The 25,946-nt window shown below is 43.8% G+C and overlaps 1 protein-coding gene across 6 annotated transcripts in view; it reads left to right on the top strand.

The window, feature by feature from the left end:
• The window catches only part of LOC126268051 (zinc finger protein 608), a 277,172-nt gene that overhangs the window by 231,441 nt on the left and 19,785 nt on the right, over positions 1-25,946 (top strand). The window lies entirely within an intron of this gene.

Here is a 25,946-nt window from a genome sequence, read left to right as displayed (position 1 = left end):
CGAGAAAGCGCGTAGTTTCATAAGAGCAAGGTCTCTGGATCGAACCTCACTACCGCTACTACTTTTTTGTTAGTTGTCTGCACCAATATTCAGTGTTGAATGACGAGATATTGATACCTTACACTGTCGTAATGAATCTGTTGTTAGAATTACGCGGAAATGTAAAATAAACTACCGGCAGCGAGAATAAATCCAAAGACCTCACGCATGTGAAAGTAAGCGCTTATTCTCGTGGCTCCGTATTCCGTGAACACTAGTGCCCCTACAAAAGCTACAGCATAAGCAGGCCTAAAATATTCAAATCCGATTTTCTGAAAAACGGTTGAAAGTTGCGTTTTCATGTTCATGTATGTTGCTAAGTCCTGTTCGTAACCTACACGCCCTGTCAATATGAATCAAAGCGTTCAAGTGAATTTCGTACTGTCCCCTTGTGAGCCACATGAAAAATTCGCGAAGTAGTAAATACTTCAGAATCACCTCTACACACCCTTTCCAGCACTCGTTAGAAGATGAAGTCGTAAGCCTGAAAGTTGATTTGAACGCCACAGTACTTTAATGACATGGTGCTGTTAGAGGTGGTATACCATTGTCTTCTTGCAACCTGTGAACTGACTCAACCAATTAGTTATAAGGGGACTTAAATAGTTTAATGAGGACTCCAAAGCACTATTCAACTGAACATTTTTCATGTCAAGAAACCTACCCAGATAAAAAATAAAATGAAAGTAGCTTAGATTACTGAACAGATGATTAAGCTTCAGTTCTGAACAATGCAAAGGCGGAAATTTTGTGGGTCTTATATCCAGTTCGCTCGCTTTTTCGCAAGGTGTGATTACTGCGTAATCTGTATCTTTTTCGATGTTAAACAACTAGAAGTGTTTGCAGATTAACTATGTATTTCGTTCAGTTATTCACACTTTTTGCGTATGTCTGACATGGTCCTTTCATCGCCGATTCTGAAGAGAACCACCTCATCAGTTTAGTATTGGAGAGAAGGTTTGCGGGTAAAATCATAGAGGGAGACCAAGAGATGAATACAGTAAGCACATTAAAAAGGATGTAGTTTGCAGTAGTTATTGGACGAGGAAAGGGGTCGCACAAGATAGAGTAGCAGGGAGAGCTGCATCAAGCCAAATGTGGGACAGAAGACAACAACAGACCATTTGAAAGGTTTTTTTTTCGAAACGATGTGGTAGGAGTCAGTTTGCAAGATATTATCAAGATTAGTTGTAATAATAATTAACGTAATTTTTTCTAGCCCTGCTCATGTAGCTTATTTAAAAAAAATGGTTCAAATAGCTCTGAGCTCTATGGGACTCAACTGCTTTGGTCATTAGTCGCCTAGAACTTAGAACTACTTAAACCTAACTAACGTAAGGACATCACACACATCCATGCCCGAGGCAGGATTCGAACCTCCGAACGTAGCAGTCGCACGGTTCCGGACTGCGCGCCTAGAACCGCGAGACCACCGCGGCCGGCGCTTATTTTTTATTTATTTATTTTTTGAACCAGTCGATGATTCCTCGTGTTGAGCTCGAGCTGGGTAATTGCCTTTTTAATTCTATTGATATTTTATCTGTCATGATTTCGTCGTAAAGGTAATACCTTAAACAGCTATTGTGGGGAGTTAATGGAAGATCCTTCATGTGAAAACGTCGCAACATGTTATTAAGACAGATTAAGGTAGGGGGCGCATACGCCTGTGTCTTTCCCCTTGAAGACGAGAATGGTGTGTCACTGTGGAGCAACAAGAAAAAGTGAAGTAGAAGGGGTGGTGGGTGGGAGGGGGAGTCCGTAAAATAGAGGATTAGGCGTGGCTGTGCCAGGGGGGTGACGGCGGTGAGTCGAGAGCAGCGGGCGTGACAGATTGCGCGGTAAGTGCGTGTGAGTCACGTGGCCGGCGGTTCCCACCGCACGCACGTGACAGCCGGCTGGTAAACTGCGGGCCGGGCCCGCGTGGTCGATACCGTGATCGATTGCGCCCGCCCTGGCGAGCCGCAGCGTCGACCGCCGATGCCGCTGGTAAATACGGCGGCGAGCGGCGCTGATGGCGAGGCGAATGGTGTCAGGGGATGGAACCCCGCGAGCAGTTTTGTGCCTAAGAAAAACTTGGAAATTATCCTCAGCAGCGCTGGAAGTCCACATGGGGCAGTCTGCAAGAAAATGAAACAGTTAAAGCAATACAGATACATTGGGCACTGAAACTGCTTTCATTTATCGTCGCCATCGAAAGATTCGTCTTGACAAAATCAACTCCGATGGCGCTTCCACACTTGGAAAAAATACTACTTTATCTGACACTTCATAAGTACCAGACATCACGTTTTTAATCCACCCAACGTCTTAAGGACTTTCTGCATACGTCTATTCCAAAAACATTGTCAATTCTTCCGATATAACTGTATAACACAGAATCTGCATTAATAAATTTATGTTGTCTCGTACGGCGAAGACGTGGATATTGCCGGAGTGCTCAGCCGAATGGCGGCTGAGAGAGTGAAGAGAGGAGGACGGGGGGGGGGGGGGGGGGGCTAGGTTCGCGTCTCCGCTATGCCGTTTATTCCGTCAAATGTCAGCTTTGGTCAACTGAGGACTGCGTTAATTCAGATCAGTCTCTTTTCTTCGCGTCTTTGTTCTTGCCCAATTTGTTTCATTCTCATACTTCGCAACGTTTTTTGAGGCGCAAGAAAATTTCAGTATCTTACTTAACGTCCCCCAATCCGATCTGAAGGAAATCCGAAAGACAGAGATCCTTTTTATCTGGATAGTCCTAGATTCTGCCGTCTTCTATCTCCTGTTTTGTTCGAGGGCCCAGTTTCCTACAGAGAAGTCAAATTCAAGCCTCCCTAAGCAATGTCGCTCTTCCATGGGTCCAACTTTCTGCTGCGTGGAAAGCTTTGGGACGGACTTGTTTCGTAATGTCTTAATTTTGAAATGTTTGAAAGATTCCCCTTAGGGTTGATGTTGATTTTACTTACGTTTTATCCCATAACGTATATTCCTGTAGATCAGTTTCTACCCCTTCTCCTAGGTATTTAAATCTGTCTACCACCTGAATTTTCCTCCCCCCTAATCTCTTCCGTCGAAGATTTTTCTTGGTGTTCGTAATATACAGCGTCCTCTCTATAGATATCCGAAAATCCAGGTGCTTTGCTTGATCACTTCTCGCAATCATTTCGACAATATCACAATTTCGCTTGCGAGCGCCAGTGAGTCATGTGCCTACTTTTTTTTATTGCATCTGGGTCTTATTCTACCTACTTCTTTCACTTATCGTCGCCATTCCCGGATCTCCTTGTCATGGACACAGTTAAAGAGTAAATGAGAGGTTGCGTCTCGCTGTCTGGCTCCGGTGTTGATCTTGAAGAACTCTGAATGTGTTCCTCTGAACTTGATTTTGGATGTCGTGTTGACTACTTTCTGCGTGCAAACTCGTCTCCTTCAGAATTTGGAACTGTTGATCTATCTTCCGAATGAAAGGCTCGCTTGAAGTCAGCATGAAGTTCCTGCTTCTTTTTTAGACTAGATAAGCAGTTACAGATTCAAGAGTTCATCCACGCATACAATCTGCCTTTTATGAACCTTTCTAGTACTCACCATCTCGCGTCCAATTATTATTCGTTCAAACAGAGTTCTTGAGAATACCTCATGGCCATTGGGGTTAGCGATGTTCGTCTGTAGTTCCTAGGCTTCGACAACTGTTTCTTTGTGTAGAACGTATTAGTGCCGACGCTATTAGTTAACGTATTTTCTTTTCGAAACAGAAAAATCTGGATAGCCGGAATACTTCGACGTGCCTGTTACTTTGTTTTTACTTTCTCATTCTCTGGACTTGATCTTCTTTAACTTTGATAGCATGCATTGGGTCGATGAACTATGTACAGTAACTAGTAACAATCCTTGAGAAATAACAAACGTCTCATTCTCACGTACACGATATCGTTATCACCATTTCGCTTTCTTCATCTTTTCTGGACATGGCGATTGTTATACATCGGCATCGTTTTGAGGGCATGTTGTTGTTGTGGTCTTCAGTCCTGAGACTGGTTTGATGCAGCTCTCCATGCTACTCTATCCTGTGCAAGCTTCTTCATCTCCCAGTACCTACTACAACCTACATCCTTCTGAATCTGCTTAGTGTACTCATCTCTCGGTCTCCCTCTACGATTTTTACCCTCCACACTGCCCTCCAATGCTAAATTTGTGATCCCTTGATGCCTCAAAACATGTCCTACCAACCGATCCCTTCTTCTAGTCAAGTTGTGCCACAAACTTCTCTTCTCCCCAATCCTATTCAATACCTCCTCATTAGTTACGTGATCTATCCACCTTATGGGCATAGGTGCACCAATTTTAGTTTTGTCGCTTTTGCCTTTCCTTGGCTGTTGCATCACTGCCAACGCACGACTTGTGTTTTTTAACTGCTCATCTCGTCACCTAAACCTCGTGTCAGTCATCTTCACCTTCAAATGTTATAATTTTTGCTGTCAGTTGAGAAATTTTTCAAGTCAGTTCCCATATAACCACAGTGCACTGTATAATTTGGAGGTTCAGCTCCTTAAAGGTTTAACGTGCCGGCGACGACGAGACCATTATAGGCGGGATGCAAACACGGATAGGGCGGAAGATTGGGTACGAAATCGGTCGTCTCAGCATTTGCCTTAAACGATTTTGGGGAACTGTGATACATTTTATTCTGGGTGTTCGGGCATCGATTTCTCCGTCCGAATAGGCGTCTTAAGACCCAGAGGTACCGACGGACCTCCTTGTGACCCTCCGCCAATAGACGTCATTGGTTGGTTGCGTATATGGAGGGGCATGTGGACAGTACATTGGATAGCACACCGCTCTTCCGGACATTGTCAGTTTTCGTGATGGGAGCCGTTACTTCCCAATCAAGTAGCTCCTCAATTGGCCTCAAAAAGGCTGATTGCACCCTGCTTGCCAACAGCACTCGGCAGTCCCGGATGGTCACACATCCAAGGACAGCGCTGAACTTCGATGATCTGACGAGAACCGGAGACACCCTTGCGGCAAGGCCGTTGGCAGGCGTGGATTTGAACAACTTTAATTCAAGCGAATTCTCTCTCTTTTGATCGTTTCGGATGGTACTCCGTCCCTTGACGACGTCAGGATCTGCAGATTTTAAATCGAAATATTCCTCACTTTCCTGGAGGCGTCTAATCAAGGTGATACAACGTTTTCATTTACTTTGCTAAAAGCGACGGGCGATACGACTGTGTATGAAATTAAACTGTTTGATAACGGAGGGAGGCTGTCGGCAGGCTAACTACGCAGCCTAATTACGTCAGCGAAGTGGATGAATAATAATGGACGGCGGTGAATGAAATTGGTGTCAGCAGTCTCGCACGCAATCTCGATGGGAATTGTGTCGTTGCAGATGCGTACGTCTGTGCCTGGAGCGCGAATGACGGGCAAGGTTGGTGGCGGCGGCGGGGCTGGGGGAGGGGAGTACGTGTGATGATCGGTTTGGGGGGGGGGCGGGGGGGGGGGGGGGCAGCCTGGAGAGAGCAATTAGCGTAATCGGATATTTCCGCGAGCGCCGTGGCGGCGGCGAGAGGGGGAAGTATCGATCGCCGGCAGCGGCGACGGTGGCGCCGTCGTAGCTGCAGCCGCAACTAGGACCACGGCGCGACGCTTCTCCGACTACGCCTGACTGGCAACCTCATTGGCAGTGTGAGCTCACCTTTAACAGGATAGTAAGCCGTAGCCCAGGCGAAGTGTGTGCGGTTACTGGAAACTTCCTGAAATTGACACTAACAAGGGATCACATGGCATTTGGGTTTCGGATTTTTTTATGTTTATGGTACATGAAGTTCAGAATTCAAATATTAATCACCTGCAGTTGTACGATGGAACACTTGAAAGATCTAGAGATTATCGACTTCAAAGTTTACCGACCGCCTTTAATATGCTAAAGCAAGGTCGATTTTTCTCGACTGGCTATGTGGCATAATGCTCGCCTGACACGTAGGGGGTTATAGGTTAGATTTCCGGTTAATGCAAACTTTTAAACGGCGGTATCTATCATTTCGTTTTCATTCCCATGCTACTGTCATTTGTCCGACAAGAAGATGATACGCTTTTTCAGCGGTATGGTGCACTTCCGCATGCGCCTGTCGCGTTGCAAGTGCTCTTCGAAGTGTACAAAAAACCGCACTGACCAAGATCACCAGATTTCTCCCCAGTTGATGATGCACGGGACACGGTGAAGCAGTAACTTGTCCTCCACAGCCTGCAAGTGTCACTGACGAATTGCAAGAGAAGGTGCAAATTGGTGGCAACAATCAGTCGCAGAATACCATTCGGCACAATTATTATAATGTGTATGCGAGCATACAAGCCTACGTTGCCGCCACAAAAGGGGTGGGACGGGGCACATTGTTTATTGATGCGACTGTTTGAGCACCCTTCAGTGTGACGTTCGTATTTCATTTGATCTGTATCTATCACGTACCTCTACAATGATCTACTAACTGTCACATCACATGTCTGGCAGCGTAATATCCAGAGAAACGACTGTGCTCTCATCCCCCACGCATACAACCAGCTAGACAAACTGGAAATAACAGCTGCCGATAAGTCTGCACTAGTATCTATAGCCATGCTGTCTCCCGTCGTTGCTGGACATTGCGTAGCGGAGGATTCACTTTGCGAAGTGGTACCACAAGTCGGGCGAATCTGAGGGCCAGGAAAGTACTTGCATTGTACCCTTTCGGCCATATTAGAATACACTTAAGAGTGCTAAAGCACGTTATCTTACCAAAACACACCTAACCCTTATTTATACATGCAAGTACTGTACAGTGCCCTGCCATATTCGATTCCCTTTGTTGTTCCGCACACGTTTAGATTTCTCAAATAGTTCAAATGGCTCTGAGCACTATGGGACTTAACTTCTGAGGTCATCAGTCCCCTAGAACTTAGAACTACTTAAACCTAACTACCTAAGGACATCATACACATCCATGCCCGAGGCAGAATTCGAACCTGCGACCGTAGCGGTCGCGCCGTTTCAGACTGTAGTCCCTAGAACCGCTCGGCCACCCCGGCCGAAGTCTGTATTTCTCTTATTTTCATTGGTTCATACGTGAGGATATGGCAGAGACAACTGAATTAAAACTTCATAATCTCCAATATCTTATCGCCAGATTCATCCAGCAGCGCTTTGTGGTAGGAAGGTCGCATTGAACGGATGTCCATTTTGAGTTTTCTCAAAGACTGTTGGTCTATTTAAATTCGTTGAGCATCTTTGTTAAACTTCAAGGCTGCAGCCGCGTGTGGTAGCCGCGCTGCCTGAGGCGTCTTGTCACGGTCCGCGCGGCTCCCTCCATCGGTTTTAAGTAGTGTGTAAGCTTAGGGAGCGATGACCTCAGCAGTTTGGTCCCATAAGATTTTACCACAAATTCCAAATTCAAGGCTGCCAGAAAAGTACTGACAAGACAAATGCCGCGCAGGATTAGCCGAGCGGTCTGGGGCGCTGCAGTCATGGACTGTGCGGCTGGTCCTGGCGGAGGTTCGAGTCCTCCCTCGGGCATGGGTGTGTGTGCGTTTGTCCTTAGGGCAGTTTATGTTAAGAAGTAGTGTGTAAGCTTAGGGACTCAAGACCTTAGCAGTTAAGTCCCATAAGATTTCACACACATTTGAACATTTTTGACAAGACAAATGAAGCGCAGAACTGTGGAAACATCTACAATGCCTTTTTACATGTAATGCAATTTTCTTACAATCAAAAGGATCGCATGTTCTAAGAAGCAAATGTACCTCCTTGGAAAAGAAAGACTAGACAGATGTTATATGAACATTGATCAATGGCCTGGCCTTCACCTTCGTCTTAGATGATCTTAATCCTAGAAATATGACACACCGTGAAGAGATCTTATTGTTATCAGCATCTTACAACTGAAATGACTACGAGCTGTGGAAACAGGAAGGACCATGACTGCTACAGAAGTCTTTTACTCATCCGTGTAATTCGGTGCCTCCTAAAAGTTCTCAGCCTCGACGACTTAACGAGGCATGCAGGGTAGAGTTTGAGGTCCCGGCCCGTCGACGTCCTCATTGTTAGAGGCAGACCGCTAGCCCAGTTGGATTAGAATATGAAACAAATCTCGTTCGAGATACAGTCTGTCCTACAAGATAGTAAGAACACTCTAGACCTGGCGTGTCGGCGTTATCAGTAGAGGAAAAATGAAAGTTCCGCGATATATCCGCACTGCGCCTCGTAACGACTGCCTTATCGTTCTCTTCAGATGCGTGTCAGAATCTGACGACGAGAGTCATTTCAAGTCGTCGAGTGAAAGTCTGTTCCGGACGGCAAGGCAGTATTTTAAGGTGACTGTTTCGGGTGAGTATCGAATGTGCAACGTCAAAAGCATTGCCGTACCCCGTTTCCCTGTTCTTAGTGAGAGTGCAAGTATCTACTCACACACCGAATCTGTGGCGTCTTATGTAGGCACACTGGCGAGGGCACAGATTGGCACTTTGAAGTCTGTTGTTGTAACAGCTTAAACATTGAAGTTATGAGAGCATATAAATTATAACGCCGCGATAACCTGTAGGCCAGAGACAACATAGAATATCTTCGAGGATGTATACCCTTGTCATTTTGCCGTATTGAAAGCCGGTATTGCATCACGTTGTGATAGTTGTAGGCATTACTAGCCGGCCCAAAGAGAAGACATTATCGTCGCTGTGCACTTAATTCATTTATTAGTATAACAGACTGAGAGTGAGTAATTAAATAGGAATGGTCCGAGTATAAATCGAGACCCCAAGATGCTTTGCCTGGCGAAACAATTCTCGCTTTTAAAACGTCCACCGTTAATGACACAGCTCTGACGAAAGGTGAGCAGTGACGTCTGGAGTAGTATACTTGTGCTTAAAGATCTTACTCCGAAGTTTTCCGTTGATTAGTTATTCGCGCGGTCGCATCTCTTCGTATGTAACCATGCAGTTGGCGTTGTGGTTTGTCAGGAAAGACACTCGTAAAAGTTAATGCTGTTGCCTCTCTTGTAATGAGGAGACAATGTGCCGTAACTCATTTATTCTTCTGGAATCCTCACATTTAGTCTTGAGCGGTATGGAATAGAACTGCAGTAGGAAATTCGTTGTGTTTGTTGCAAGATTATGCAACGAAGCGGGGGTGACTAAAGTAAACTAGAAATGAGTCTTATCACAGAGGATCCACAGCGCCTTCCCGCTATCGAGTTCATCACTCGTTGAACTCCATACATAGTCAACGAGAAAGGTATATCTCGTCGAGACAGGAATCCTTCGTATTTCTCAAGACAGCTACACAAGAAGGTGTAATAACTCAGTTTAATACATGCATTACAGTGTCATTCCCCATTCTACCATTTCTTACACTCAGTCCACCTAATTGGAGCGAAATTCTCCGTGGTGTCGAAATTGGTAACTTAACGTGGCGTACCATCATGATGCAGCCAGCCCGTATTTATCCACTTCTTTACCTGATTATTCGAATTTGCTCATTGAATTTACACAGCGTCTTCTTTTAGCAGCCTGAACTATAGATTGCTCACGCTCCAGAATACCCAAACTACTCAAACCCAAACGCACCAAATTTTTGATTGCGAGACTCTTCGTCTTGGACGTTGGTTTGGATACTTCTGTTCTTTCAGATCCATTGTCTTTGAACTGCGGCTCGGCTCGTAGTGATACCAGCTCGACTTTTCCCTGGCGACAAATCTGAAATCGCCAACACTGGCCTGTTCACTTTCTCTGCATTCAGAGGAAGGCACCAGCGTGGCACTCTTCGCACAAACTAGGCAACAATCATCTTCGCACCGTCTTCTATAAAACATCACAGTGATGATTAAGCTGGACCTGCAGTTCCCTCCATCTTATCCACGTTAGTGAGTCGAACGAGACGATGTGTACGCGGTACGGCAGTCGTTTGATGAGTAACGTCTGGAACGTGGCATGCCGTGCGTATCCTTTTGATTCCAATAGGAGCGCCTGCGTAACCCCCTTCTTCCGTACAAAATTTGCCAGATACTATTTAGATACACGACTATGATGACGCCGCTATCTGTTCAAAGACAACAAAATTCAGCAAATTCTTGGTGGAAAAATTCATCTTTCTCTGTATTACAACCAAAAGTCTCTTCGGACGTTGCAGGTATGGACGAAAACTGGAGGCACTTTCTTCGACCATTTAGGTTGTGTTGCCGATCCGGGACTTCACCATGGTAAGCGTGAACACTGCCAAGGAAATACAATTGACATCTTTAGCATAAGCAACCACTGCTGTGACTACATTTTGTGCATTGTTTCACATGTCGCGCATTCGTCATGACCGTTGGCGAGGTATTTGTTGTAGCGAGTGACAGTCATTAAATTTTGATGTAGTTAAGTAGCAAAGCGCAAAGGAAACTAATGGGACTCCATAGTGTCCACTGAAGAAGGATAGTTGTAATTGGCCTTCCTTTTAACTTTCTAGTGATATAAAATTAGCAATCGCCCTAGAATCTGAGACGACCATCACCTGTTACCAATACATATCCAGCGAGCAGGGAAGGAAACTTCCGCACCTGCGATGCCAGACATATTTTTAGACTCGGTATCAGTTTGAAGAAAGCCGGAACATGAAATGGATATTGACTTACGTATGCAGTACTATTTGAAGTAGAACCTCGCAACTATTTCTCCATCTCCCCCCCCCCCCCCCCCCCCCTTCTTGCCTCTCTTCACACCAGATCGTGGATACGTACGCTGTTGCCTGGTACGTTACACCTTTGTGGACAGGGAATGTACCGGGGACCTGTGCTGGAGGGATAAAGGCGAGCGGCAACTCATATAAATTACACCGTGTAAGCCGAAATGGTTGAGAGATTTCACGACATAGTTCTGGGGACACATGCTATAATAATTATTTATTATATGTCCCTCTTTTCTTCAAATTGATACGGAACTTAACGCGTCTGTGTGGCAGCAACTCACATCAGAGAATCTGGGCTGAAGGGGCGTCAGAGGTGGAAGCAACTCCTATTATATGGAAATGGTTTGAGAATGTAATGTACTACCCTAGCCTGACGTATGAAGGGAGCTGATTGGTAACTGAAACAATATCAGTTTAGGGGTTTGGAATTGTGTGTCTTTGACTGGAGAAATCTGTTTGGAAAGGATAACTCTGTTGTTTGCCTTTTTAGATCCGATTTAATGAAGCAATGACGTGAGCCTGCATTCTTCGCCATCTTGAATACGGATTTTAGATTCTGTGTGGTCAACTGCTCTAGGATAGTAAGAGGCGCACCTACTTATCAACTAGGCGCACTAAGTTTGTGCATATTAAGGTGTTACGTTTTGCGTTTACCTGATTTACGCTGTACTTGTTCCTTTTCCTCCATTTGTGTTCGCCTAAAATACTTTGCTGTATCTCATCAGATGTTTATGGACAAGCAATTCACACCGACGAATACTTCAATCGGCATATTCCGTAGCGTGTTTACGATTGTTTTTTATTTATAACCGCAGTTTTCTCTTTTTACCGCATCAGGTAGCAGGTAAACAACGCGATGTTCGAAATCCAGCACTCGGGCCGTGAACAAACAAAAGAGGTGAAGTCACTGCTAAAATGTTTGTGATCCTGTTAGCTCTAAAGCGCCGGTGCATTAAATACGTCGATGGCTGAAATACGAAAACTTTACGGTGTTCCCTTTCCGTGAGTCAGCGTTAAATCCGTTAAGTGAATAGATTGCTCTTTTTTTTCAGGCAAGCAAAAACAACGTGTTTGAAGTTCCTGGAAGTAGCTCATTTCCCTGCAAATTCGCCCATGCTGTAGGAAATTCGATTCCTGGTATGTCTGTGTTGTTCACAACAATATCTCGAGTGTGCCTGTACTTACACCTACATTTTTACTCTACAACACCGTGAAGTGGATAGTAGAAGGTACGTCTCATTGTTCAAGTTTCTAGAGTTTCTTCCCCTTCCATCCACGTCTGGAGCACGGGAAGAATAGTTGTCGGAATGCCTCTCTGCGTACTGTACCAAGATTTGACTGAATATTTATGCAGCTTCTTTCAGACAGTGCTGTGTTTTTTTTTTTAAATAGATAATTGCATGATCATGTCATCCGCAAGGTCATTAACATACAACATAAAGAGAAAGGGACCCGACATGCTTTTCTGGGTTACACCTGAAGTTATTTCTACATCTGTCGATGGCTTACCATCCAGTATAACTTGCTGCGTGTTCCCGACCAAAAAAATTGACACTCCATTCACAAATTTCGCTTCCTGCCGCATGCGATGGCACTATTGATAATAAGGGTAATTGTGATATTGAGTCAAATGCTTTTCGGAAATCGATAAATACTGCAGCTGTCTGACTGCCCTGAACCAGAGCATTCAGTATGTCATGCGAGAGAAGTGTGTTAGGCATCGCATGATCGATGTTTTTGGAACCCATGCGGGTTGACGTGGAAGAAGTCATTCTCTTCGAGATACCTTGTTATGTTTGAGCTCAAAGTTTGTTCCAAGATTCTACAACAAATTGATGTCAAGGCTACTGAGCATTAGTTTTGTGGATCACTTTTCTTACCCTTCTTGTGAACGGGTGTGGCCTGTGCTTTCTTCCAACTTCTGGCCATGGCTTTTTGTTTGAGGGATTTCCGGTGGAGTATAGTAAGAAGAGGGGCTAACGTGCCGCAAATCAATACAGAATCTGATAGGGATTCCATCAGGTCCTGGAACTATGTTCAGTGTTAACGATTTCAACTGTTCCTTAACACCACTGAACTAACACTTATTTCACTCATGTTTTCAGTGGTACGAGGATTACATTGGGGCAATTCCCCTAGTTGTTTCCCCGTAAACGAACATTTGAAAACCGATTTAAGATTTTGCTTTACTACCCTTACTTTCAGTTCTTTTTCCATTCGCGAGTGAGAGGACAGTAACTTTGGGGTCACAGAAAGGTCTTACAAGCGACCAGAATTTCTTTGGTTTTTATGAAAGATCATTTGACAATTTTCTGCTACGGTAGTCACTAAAGGCTTCACACACCGCTCTCTTGGCAGCCAAACCTCTTTCACTCAGTTTCTCTGAATCTGCAGTACCGTTTTTTTTTCTTTTTACATCTATTATGCAGTAGTGTGTGTTTCTTTAAAAGTTTCTTTACAGTGGTTGTATACCATGGAGGGCCCCTCCTATTATGAACTGTTCTCCTGGGTTCATACCTATACAGTACATGGTCAGCTATTCTTTTAAACTTGAACCATAGTTCTTCTACATGCTCTGCCCTGTGCTGAAAGTTTCAAGCTCCTCATTGATATATGAGAGTATTGATTTTTGTCTGGGTTACAGAACATACACATCTTTCTGCTTGTTTGGGGTGTCCTTTGTACCTTGGTACACATTATTGCCACAACCGCGTCATGGTCGCTGATATCAGTTTTTATGTGAATATCCTCAAAGAGGGCAGGTCTATTTTTTGCCATTAAATCTAACATATTCCCAGCATTTATGGGGTTCTGAACTACCTGTTCTAGGTAGTTTACAGAGAATGCATGAAATAATGTTTCATGAAATGATTACAGTCTCGACCAATGATTACAATATAATTGGGGGAACTTGCGTACAAGCGAGCCCGAATTTTCTCTAAATTTTTCGATTACAACAGGAGATGAGTGTGATGGTCGGTAGAAGGAGGCATTTATCATTTTATGCCCACCCCTGATACTGACTCTTGCCCATTCAATCTCGCAAACAGCTTCAGTTTCTGTCTCCGTGGATTTGAATTTCTTATGTTCTGCGATAAATACACTACCGCCATTTCCCATGAGCCCATCCTCCCATTCCCCAAAAATCTCAGTGCCATCAGGTTCAGGTCTCAAGCAATTTTCTGTAACTGGTGCTATGTGAGCGTCACTGCGTTTTAGGAGTGCTTCAAACTCTGCCATTTTATTGCGGATGCTTCAACAGTTAGCTGCCAGGACGTTAATACTCTTGCCTGCATGGGACATGCTTTTGGATTTTACACTTAAACACTCCAACAGCTGCCGTTAACTGGGCTGGATGGAGAGTTACCTAATCTAAAAATCCCTTGTAGGCACCTCACACACAGTCAACTATCCGCGTAGCAGTAGTAACCGGTTTGGTGTCTGTCTGAGTACGAATTTACGATGAAAGCACGAACAGTCATTTCCTCTGAATGTGAAGTCTAGTAAAAAATTTCCAAACTCAGCCGAAAGAAGTTCTTCTGACATTTATCGTTCTAAGGCATTCCAGAGGTACCATATTTTACGGGCTTTTAAGATGCGTCTTAATTTTTAAGCATTTTTTAAAAAATAACGTTTTTTATGTTAGATTGCAATTCCAGAAACAAAAAATTCTTAGTTTATAAAACTAAACTGGCCTTAAAAATCCCAGAAAATCGTCATCTGCACTTTCTTCTTCTTCTTCTTCTTCTTCTTCTTCTTCTTCCTCTTCCTCTCTGTCGTCGTCCCCTCAACTCTCATGGTCGTCGCATCGATGCACTGCTGCTGCCAGTTAAATTAAATGTTGCCAGAATATAAGACCATTTTTAAAGCTGTCGGGAATTTTAAATCAAACACTGGGAATTTTTATATTAATTTCGAGTGTAAGATGCAATATTTCGAAGAACAAAGTTCGTCTTATAATCCGTAAAATACGGTAACACTGAAACACGACGAATGCCGAGACTGTCGAGAACCACTTCTTAAGCCCACACTAGCCGCATATCAGTAGAGAAGATTTGACCCTTGTCGACATTGTTGGTTGATCAGGGGAAGGGACCAAACAGCGAGGTCATCGGTTTCCATGTCGACATGGAGTCAATGGAGTAAGCAGTTACAGCAGTTGGCCCCGCCGCCTGACCCCGCCCCCACCTCCCCAAAAACACACACACACACACACACACACACACACACACACACACACACACACACAGAGAGAGAGAGAGAGAGAGAGAGAGAGAGAGAGAGAGAGAGAGAGAGAGAGAGAGAATTCTCTGAACCCACCAGCACCAGTTTCAAAAGATCTCTCTGCTAATGAATCGAATTTCACAGTGGCTTCTAGACTAATGAGAAACAGATATAAAACAGCAGAATAAAGATCAAAATAGAAGATTAGGAGGTATTGCCCTTGAGGTCGATGTGCTTCCTCAAAACTGACTTTGTTTCCTGAATCCAATCTCGTGTATCTGCTCTACCTAGTTAGACCCATTCATGGGTTTCCCAACATGTCGGATTAAAGGAAGACATCGTAGCAGTTCATAACCGGGCTGCTAGATTTGTTACCGGTAGGTTTAACCAGCACGCGGGTATTATAGAGGTGCTTCGTGAACTAAAATGGGAATCCATGGAGGAAGGACGACGTTCTTTTCGCGAAACACTGTTGACAAAATGTGCGGACGACTGGAGAACGATTTTACTGCCACCAGTGCACAGTTCGCGAAAGGACAACGCAGACGGAAGAAATTATGACTTATGTTGCGGCATACAGATAGTCGTTTCCCTCTCGCTCCATTTGCGAGTGGAACAGGAAAGGAAATGATTAATTGTGTTAAAAGGTATCTTCCACCATCCACACACTACAGTGAATGTCTTGCAGTGCATCGCTACTGCTGTTCTCTTTCTGCAGTTAATGTAGCAGGTAGTTCCCTTAACGCAGAGATTCCTTTGCCACGTGTGTCCGCCCTTCGCGCGTACCTTGCCAGGTTGCCAGCGTTTCGTGTCACTGTGTCCTCATCAGTTGCTGAGTGGAGAAATCACAACTGTTGGTAAACACTACTTCAGTTAAAAGAAAGAAAAAAAAGTGACGCGCGTTTCACTGTCTGTTTTTCTTTGTCATCTTCATTACCAGCCCCCACGCCTTGGCTGCTTACCAGAGTCACCACTCAGTAACATGTGCTGTGAGGCAACTTATTTCCGTTAATGGTCTCTGTAGCAGCAACCTATACTCCAGTATTGATCGGACTGTATTTCTATCCTCTCGAGATTAATTCATAGGATTTCGTTCCGTCTTCTACTAGATTCTTAATATGCATTAGTAACACCTCTATTCAAATACTTTCGAACTCTTCTTCATTTCAGTGTCAACGTCACAATGTAAAAAGAGTTCGTATAATGCGCATAATAGCTCATTTTTAATAACAGTTTGTCATTGAATGATTCCCAGTTCTGCCATTGCCAGTTGGTATTTTTATGGACTTTCACCCTGCTAAACCAACTTACGTCCTGATTATAAATTGCAATGTATGAAGTTTTGCAGCCAGCAAAAATGGCGACGACGGTTGATTCGACTATGAGTAACAATTTTACCATGTTAGACGAGCTCGTGTCAGTACGCAATTTGCACGATATTAGAAAACAAATACGTGTTGATGTGTAGTGGAAAGAATGTGTCTGCTCTAAATACAAACGCTTTGTCTTTCCATATTGTAATGGTGTTGGGAAAGATGAGATTTCTTATTCATACGTGGTCAATGTAACACTGTACAGAAAAAAAGTCATTTCCTACCTTATACAAAATAAAAATAAAATCATCTACATTTATCTTCTTTCTCCTCTTCGTTTGGATGTTTAGTTGCATGTCTGCTGATGTTATACTATATGGTGAAGTAGTCGCATAATCTATGGTATCCCCAAAGGTCTTCCAGACTATAATATTACTGCCCTCAAATACATCGAAACCTCAGTAATCCGCATTTGATTCAGGAAGAATTATTGTTACAGTCATCCAGGTACTTCCTCGTAAAACAGCGTTCACAAGTACTGGAAAATAAAGATAACGTTCCCAAAAAATATGTGGACGTTCCAATAACCTGCTGATTAGTAAATTCAACCTGTTATTCAGTTTTCACATTTGTTCTGAATAGCTTTTGGAGGAAATACTTGGATGACTGTTACAGTAGTTTGTAATTCACATGCGGATTATGGAGGTCTAGAAACATTTGAGAACAGAAATACTATAGCATTGACGCTGTTCGGGTTGTGAGAGACTACATGACTATTTCAGAAACTATATGAAATAATGCCAGTAGGCATGCCACTGATCAGCATAACAAGGAGGAGAAATAAGATCCAGGAAAACATATTTTTATTTACAGTTAAGTTGGAAATGATGATTGAAAAGTAGCTTCAGCCATGCCCTAATATAACTACAGTCCATTAGCTGTCAGATTACATCATACTGGTTAAAATCGTAAGTAAATTTTGGGTACTTGGTTCTGCCCATTACGCAAACAACTGTTGTTTGTAAGATTCCGTAGGACCCTCTGTACATTATTGTACGTCGGGAGCTTGTCATCTGCAAGGAGAGTTCTACAGAACTATGCAGTACATACAAAAAGAACTGAATGAAAATACCCATTGATGATGATCAAAAAGTCCGAACCATTTTTGGGCATTTACAAACAAAATTTGTTCGCATAATAGGCGGGCCAGAATTCACATCATTTAGTTTGGAAACACAGCTATTGCTAGAGATTTAAAACCAGACGGTAATTTAGGTATCCAAATTATTTAGAGGTGACATGTATGTCGGCATGGCCACTTTCTGCTGCAGCTTTTGTAATGAACTGTTACTGGTTTTTTCCGTTTTAAGATTACTGTGGTTAAAGACTACGATTCGCTTTGATTTGGAAAGCATCTCCTCTGGTCATGTAGGAAACATGAGTAGATGATATGTCAGTACTTCGGTTTTTATTTATTAAGAACAGTATTTCCTTATAAAGTTAACATAACAATTTACTTGCGGTGTTTCTGCCTCTTTACAGATTTTTCAAACCACTGTGATTTCCTTCGTTGTTAGCGCAGGCTGAGGTCAAAATAAACTTGACTTCTCATTATTCTGGGCAATTTTCGCGTTTTTAAAACCAATTTTTCTTACGCTGCGTTGGCGTGAACTTCAGTCACGAGGGAAGTCAAAATAATGCAAATACTGCGATACAGCGTAAGAAAAGGTGGTTTCAGAAGAAAGACAAAATTCCCAAGAGTGAATGAGAAGCCAGGTTTCTTTTGACCTCAGCCTCCGCTAACGACGAAGGAAATGGAATTGGTTTGCAAAATACGTAAACAGGAGGCAGAAACACCGCAAGCAGTTTGTATGCCAACTTTATAAGAAAATACTGTTTTTAATCGAAAAAGACCAAGGTGTAAATACATATTTACTAGCATTACCAGAGGAGCTGCTTTGTAAAGAAGAACGAATTATGTCTTTAATTGCAGTAAACTTAAGACGAAAAAAATGATTATTTACAGCTGTATGGAACTACGCGCTTATGGCATTATCTTCCACTTCCCCCCTACGTGGTTTGTTGCCCTATAAGTGTACGCCAGGGTTACTCCGACCCTCTAGTTTTTTGATTGTTACTGTGCTTGCGCCACTGCACACACACAGCCAGTAGCCTGCAGTGTAAACTCAGCATTGACAGAGCCCTAGTAGAAGAGGAACGTTATTAGTTTTAGGACATTGTTCTTAAATTAATTTGACCGAATGATTTTGGAAGGGTCACTGTGTAAGTGTTCTATCACTGAGTGTGCAATACATTTACGTGAAAATGTCACGCAGAACTGGCATTTTACTAAATATAGATGCTATACGGGAAGCACTGTTAAAACAACTCGCCCGCATCTCGTGGTCGTGCAGTAGCGTTCTCACTTCCCACGCCCGGGTTCGATTCCCAGCGGGGTTAGGGATTTTCTCTGCCTCGTGATGGCTGGGTGTTGTGTGATGTCCTTAGGTTAGTTAGGTTTAAGTAGTTTTAAGTTGTAGGGGGCTGATGACCGTAGATGTTAAGCCCCATAGTGCTCAGAGCCATTAAAACAACTCAGTCGCGAAAGTGACAAATGATTTCCCTGAGAAAAACTGATTCTGAAGCCGATGCTCCTGCAGCAGTCATGGACAATTACGAAACTCATAAGCTGTCGAATCTTCAGACAGTGATGAAGAATTTACGGTCATCCACGGCAAGATTGGCGAGTCTCGAAACTAACTGCCCTAATAGAAGAGGCTGCTCAGTTGCCGATAAGTGTGTGGAAAAAACAAATCAATGGGTTTACGAATAATTAAGAACATCTCTGAATATTTGTGTAATATGTGCATTTCATTAAATGAATAGGATATTCGTCAAATTAAGCTTCAAACACAGCCTTTAGGTGCGGAACAATCTTATGTTTCTTCATTGGAAAGTTTCCGTGACAGTTTTTACTTGGACTAGAATTTTGGCTGCGTTAATATTAATATGGATTGAAAAAGTACATGGCAGCTGAAATAAAATGCGTTTAGTGGTTATGATAGTCTAGTTTTATTGTGAAATATTCTATATCGGGCCAGTTTCTCCAGCAAATAATTGGTGAGTGTGAAACTGGTGTACAGTTCGTGCGACAGTTTGAGAGGTGTGCACTACTAGGGTAAATAGACCTCGACCAACTGAAGTAGCGACTGGCGCCAAGCTTCCGTGTCGAGCGCGCCCCATTTTGACGTGGCGCTGTGGCGAGCATGTACACCCCTGGGGCGGCGCGGCGGCCGCGGACAGCCCTGCGGGTGGCGCGCTGCGCGCAGCGGCATTCCAGGCGGAAGCCCTTCCCCGGCCCCCTCGCCCCCCCGCCCGGCCGTCGCTGGCAGGCGTGCCTTTGTCCCGGCCCCTCGCGCCGCGCCGCGCAGCACAGCTATCGACTGCCAGGCGGCCGGAGCGTGCTCGCGCAGCACTGCACGGCACGGCACAGCACGCACCCACCACCTGCCTGCCCCGTCCGCGCTGAGCTCGCACCGAGACCGCGCGTACCGCCTCCTGGCACGCCACGTGTGGAATGCGTCGCCGTTGCCGAGAGATACCACTACTCGTTTCGTGATTTAAGTTGCACCAGCATCCCTGCCTCTTACTCACACTGTAACATTTACGAAGGGCGGAGCTAAAGTTGCTTGTAGAATACAGGCAACGAACTTGCTGCCGCTGGCAAGCTTCCATGTGGGAAGGCAAAGTTGCCAATGGTGATGAAGTAAGCGTCTGCATTCTCGTAGAGACCTTGCATTAAATAAAAATAATAAAAAAATTCAAGGTCTGATATGAATTCTATAAGAAACATCCACTAGCCGCGATTTTGTGTGTGTGTGTGTGTGTGTGTGTGTGTGTGTGTGTGTGTGTTCATCTGCTGTACTTAAGGCCGTAGCAGATACGACGTCAGATGATGACTTTTGCGGTGCCTTATATGGTAACTAACGTGGAAACAGTTGTTAGAAACAGACACACTATTATCCAGAATCATTGTTGCCGTTAAGTTCCAATTGAAAGAGAACGACTTCCGAACTTGCCTGACTTTAAAATATTGCCTTCTTTGCACTGTTGTTGTTGTTGTTGTTGTTGTGGTCTTCAGTCCTGAGACTGGTTTGATGAAGCTCTCCATGCTACTCTATCCTGTGGAAGCTACTTCATCTCCCAGTACCTACTGCATGCAGCCTACATCCTTCTGAATCTGTTTAGTGTATTTATCTTTTGGTTGGTCTCCTTCTACGATTTTTACCCTCCACGCTGCCCTCCAGTACTAAATTGGTGATCCCTTGACGTCTCAGAACATGTCCCATCCACCGATCCCTTCTTCTAGTCAAGTTGTGCCACAAACTCCTCCCCAATTCTATTCATTACCTCCTCATTAGTTCGAATGGAAAGAGGGAAGCAAACATGTGTAAAACGTTCAACATTAAGAATTCTCAAATCCAACTTCGATATTTCGCGATCTGTAGCGCGTCTGTTCGTCATCGAAACTGTGCCAAAGTTTTCTTTTATAATGGCTAACTGCACGTGATGTACCTAAATAACTGAATCAAGATTCTAATTTTACGAAATTTCTGTGTGTATTTTCATGACAGGCAATCATCTAAAATTTACACTTAAAACCAAAGTCACTGTGTTCAACAACGCTTACTACGGGCAAACACGCGGGCAAGACTTCTTTTTCTCGGCTAGCTTCCGGGAAAAAATTGCGGAATTTGTTGTGGGATATCGTGGAATATTCCCGCTCCAACCCCTTTTTGAAGTTTCGATGGGTGGCGCCGCATTACGAAGCCTTCAGGATGGCGTCTGTAACGGAGGTACTTTTCCGAGCAGTAAGCTGTCATAATTTCATTTGGATGATGATGATTGGTTTGTAGGGCGCTCCACTGCACGGTCATCAGCGTCCGTACCAAGTCCCAATTTTGACCCAGTCCAATTGTTTTCACAGTCCACTCTACCCACTGTCACGGGCAGAGAAAATCCCCAACCCGGCCGTGGATCGAGCCCCCGGGCCCCATGATCCAGAGACATTTATTTCATTTGGAGAGAAAGAAAACCATCGCAGACACTGATAAACGCTTGCACATGGCTACGGAGACCTGACAATGAACAAATGCACGGCGAGCCCTTGAGCAAGGCGTCTGTCATAATCCCAAGGTCGGCCAAGTCTGCCTGATCTCCCTCGTGCTGGCCGGCAAGCACACAGTTAATGCCTCCTACAATGTTGAAACGTGCGGACACACTCATTCGAGGTAATCGACGGATGACAAACACCTCGCTGCACAATTACACGTCTCTGTCGGTTATGCTGACGCACTCGTCCACCAGCTCGGGTACACCAAGGCGTGTGCCCGCTGTGTTCCTTGCAGTCTAACGGAAGACTGCCTTATGTTTGGCTCGATGAAGGATGCACTGCGCGGGAAGCAGTATCTGAATGATAGGGAGGTTATTAATGCAGCAAGACGTTTGCTCCGGTGTCGGCCAGTAGAGTTGGTAAAATGTGGTTACGCATGATCTCCCGTAATGCTGCAGTCAGAAGAGTGGAGAATGAAATGGCGTACTCGAATTCCGAATAAAACCAACTTTGGAACAGACCAGCACAAGCCGAACCCGAATCCTTGCTCTCAACACACACAAATACCAGTTCGAGGAAAGGCGGAACATGTAACAGATACGGACATACTAGCGAATGTATACATAACGATTTGGTCCACGCCAAGTAAACTGGTGCGTCGCTTTAAAACCACCCTCCGGATTAAGAGGAGCGTTACTTTTATGTGTTAGTCAGCAATGTAGATGCTAAATTTCTGCCTGCTTTTAACTACATACAATATTGAAATGGGTCAACTTTCCCCAACAAAATCAATCTTCTTGAACAGATAATAGAGACCCAACAAGTCAAGCGAGATGGAATTGCGACCCTCTTGCGGCAGTAATCCAGCGCTCCGCTTTGTCGCTGGCTATGTTTCTGTGGTGGTATTATCCAGGACGAGGTCGACTCAGACATCGTGAGGTCAGATAAACCGCTTGGTGCGGTTAAACTGAAAAGGAAGACCCTTCAATAGCATTAAATGAAAAGGGTTGCACTAGGTTCATAGCCACACGACATTAATTTCATTTATTAAATGACTATCGAGATGTAGGAAAACGGTCCAGCGAAATCGCAGACACTCTTATGCGAGAAAATTCGTGAGAAGGCACTGCGGATTGGTCAGAATGGGGTCCGTAGGAATGTGGCGGCGTGCGCTACTCTGCTATCGATCGCGGTTCCGGACGCCGCTCCTGCCGTCTCCTCTTTTCGCTACGCGCTAGAACTGAGAAAATAATAAAAAAAGAAGGGTGGTTGTAATGTGCTGCTACCGCAGCCACTAGATCAAGTCCCCCGGGGCGATTTAGTAGCTAAATGCATACGGACCACGTTTTCCAGGGATCCTGTCGAAAACACGGCACCCGATTAAATCTTGCCGGGTACGTCAAAACCCGATTCCACTGAAACGTCTAATATTTCATTCAATATAGTCTGCTCATTGAGCAAGTGTGTGTGAAGCAGTCTTGTAAACGTAGTTGATATTAAAAATTTAATTTTTAGTCCGAAGAGAGCTAAGTCGCGAAACCTGCTTTCAGTGACGAGTCAGAAGTCGATCGAAACAGTATGTTGTTGTTACTGCAATTCGCGAAGCGTTTTTACAAATTCGTTCGTCGTCAGAAAGAACTGATGGAGTGCAAGTGCAGAAATAGGAACAGCAGTTGAAATTGGAACCCGAGTTTAAAACTGAGTGTTGCATGGTTCACTTACGTGGCAGTTTCGTCGTAATCTCAGCGGATCAAAAAGGAATACTCAGGACGTCGAAAAAGGGAGGAAAAATATCAGTAAGGGAAAATACGGTGACTTAATGCAGTTCAGACTAGTTTACATTATGTTATCCTTGTAACAATTTAAGGATTGAAAATAAACAAGTCAGTGTAGGGCATAAAAAATAAAAACCGACAAACCTTAGAGGCAGGTTCCTTGCACAGAAATAAGCAAAAATGTCTAATAAACATGCGCCCTGATATGCACACCTGAAGAGGTGTGAGCTTTAATCGAAATCCATTCAGGAATCAGATGTAAAAAGTAAAACGAATGGTACAGTGTAGATCGCGAAACATTCTTATACAATATTTTCACTCCACGAATGGCCATGTAATATCCCAGGTCACGAAGAGGTGTAAGCACTTCTTCATCTTCGATACTGTGGAACATTTCTTCTATTGCAACGTTTTCGCTTTAAATATTTTGGGAGGAGGTAGTATTGATCAAATCAACAAAAAGGTGTCTAATAATCCTGTGATCTGAAACGCGTGCTCATAGTTCTTAAGGTGTGCATTTTAGAGCCCATGCTTACCACAATTTTTTCTTGTTTTCGTCCAGACTGTCTCCTCTCAACATACGAAAAGCAGAGACCTTGCAGTAGAAGGGTTGTGAGACACCTGGTATAATTTGAGACCTGTGTGCATTAATTCTAGCTTCAGAGATATCAGTTTCGAAAGTATAGTAGTAGTAGTACTATTAGTAGTAATAACAATAATCCTGATTTCATTTACTTTCTCTGTCAGCTTAATTAAAAAAATGGCGGCCGGCCGTGGTGGCCGAGCGATTCTAGGCGCTTCAGTCCGGAACTGCGTGACTGCTACGGTCACTGGTTTGAATCCTGCCTCGAGCATGGATGTGTGTGATGTCCTTAGGTTAGTTAGGTTTAAGTAGTTCTAAGTTCTAAGGGACTGATGACCTCAGATGTTAAGTCCCAATGTGCTCAGAGCCGTTTAAAAAAATGAACATTGTTCAACAGAAAATCTGGCAGCCCTTATTCAGAAAAACTTATATGACTGAGCAGTTAACAGAAATAATTTGGAGTGCTCTTACTAGTTAAGTGGAAAGCATGGCCTCGAATTACACGCCCCACCAGCCACCGTGCAGTCAGTGAACAGGGCACAGTGGTTGGGGTACTTGCCAATAATAAGCCATGCTTCACAATTTATTACTTTATTCTCCCACGTTGTCCATATTGTTGTGCAAAACACACTTTATAGCAGTCAGTGGTTGTCAATCAGCTAGACCACATCCAAATCCACACTCCCCTACTTACTCTTTCCTCACACTAAACCACTCACCACTTGACTAAATTATTGGCATGCATCTACATCTATACTCTGCAGACAGCTGCGAAGTGCTTGGCCTCTGTGCATGCTGTAATTAATCTAGTCTTGTCTTCACAATCCCACCGAGTGAGGTGGCGCATTGGTGTTAGCTCGCTGGACTCACATTCGGGATGATGACGGTTCAAACCTATGTCCAGTAGTTTATCGTGATTTCCCTAAATTGATTCAGGCAAATACCCGGATGGTTCCTTTGAAAGGGCACAGCTGGTTTCCTTCCCTAATAAAAGCTTGTGCTCTGTCTCTAATAATGTCATTCTCGATGGGACATGAAACACTAGTCTCCTCTTCACGATCCCTATGGAAACAGCATGTAGGGTGTTCTAGTATATTTCTATCATCATGATTAAAAACATTGTTTGAAGCATTGTAAATAGGCTTGCTCCGAGCCTGCCAGTTCAGTGTATTCACAATCTCTGTGACGCTCTCCCACTTGTCAAACAAGCCTGTTATCATATGTTCAATATCGCCTGTTGATACGGAAGTCACACACATGAGCAATATTCTTGAATGTGAGGCACCAGTGATTAGTAAGACTGGCTGCATTTCCTAAGTATTCTACTGATAAATCGAAGTGTACCACCTGCTTTACCCATGGCACATTGTGCGTGATTGTTCCATTTCATATCCCTAGAAAGTGTTACAGCCTAGGTATTTGTATGAGCTGGCCAGTTTCAGCGGTCAGTCATTGATATTATGCTTATAGGAAAGTATGTTTTTCGTTTTGTGAAGTGCACAGTTTTACATATCTAAATGTTTAAAGCAAGGTGCCAATCTTTGCACCACCTTGAAATTCTGGGAAGATCTGTCGGAATATTTATGCAACTTCTTCCAGGCAGTGCTTCATTAAAGATAGTGACATCATCTGCAAAAAGCCCAAGGTTACTATTAATATCGTCAGCTATGTCATTAACATGTAACATGAACAGCAAGGCCCCAACACACTTCTCTGGGGGACACCCGAAGATCCAAACTAACTCCTCCCTACAAAAAAAATCGCCAATTCAGTCACAAATTTCGCTTCATACCACATTTGATGGTAATGTTGTAATAAGCATACATGTGATACTGAGTCAAATGCTTTTTGCAAATTGAGAAATACTGCAGCTACCTGACTGCCATGATCCAGTATGTCATGTGAGAAAAGTGCAAGTTGGATGACGCGAACCAGCCCTAAAGGTATGACTCGGCAAGAAGAACACCAGAGTTGTGTGGTCTGGGTTAAAAGAAAAAAGGTAAATGTGATCTCACTTCCAATTTTGTTTGTCACGCCTAAAAAATATTTATCTGCCCCACCCCCCCTGCCACACACCCACACTTCTTTTATTTATCAGATTTGCCAATCAAATATACCACTATTAGGCTTTTAAGTGTTGCTAATGAACTGCTTTAGTTCTTCACTTCCACAGTGGGTAAGTCCTTAAAACTTAAACCATGGTTCCGCCATAGCATGTTCAAAACATGTA

This window comes from Schistocerca gregaria, chromosome 4, assembly GCF_023897955.1.
Source record: "Schistocerca gregaria isolate iqSchGreg1 chromosome 4, iqSchGreg1.2, whole genome shotgun sequence".
Classification (NCBI taxonomy): Eukaryota; Metazoa; Arthropoda; class Insecta; order Orthoptera; family Acrididae; genus Schistocerca; species Schistocerca gregaria.
This window is presented reverse-complemented; position numbering and strand designations above follow the sequence as displayed.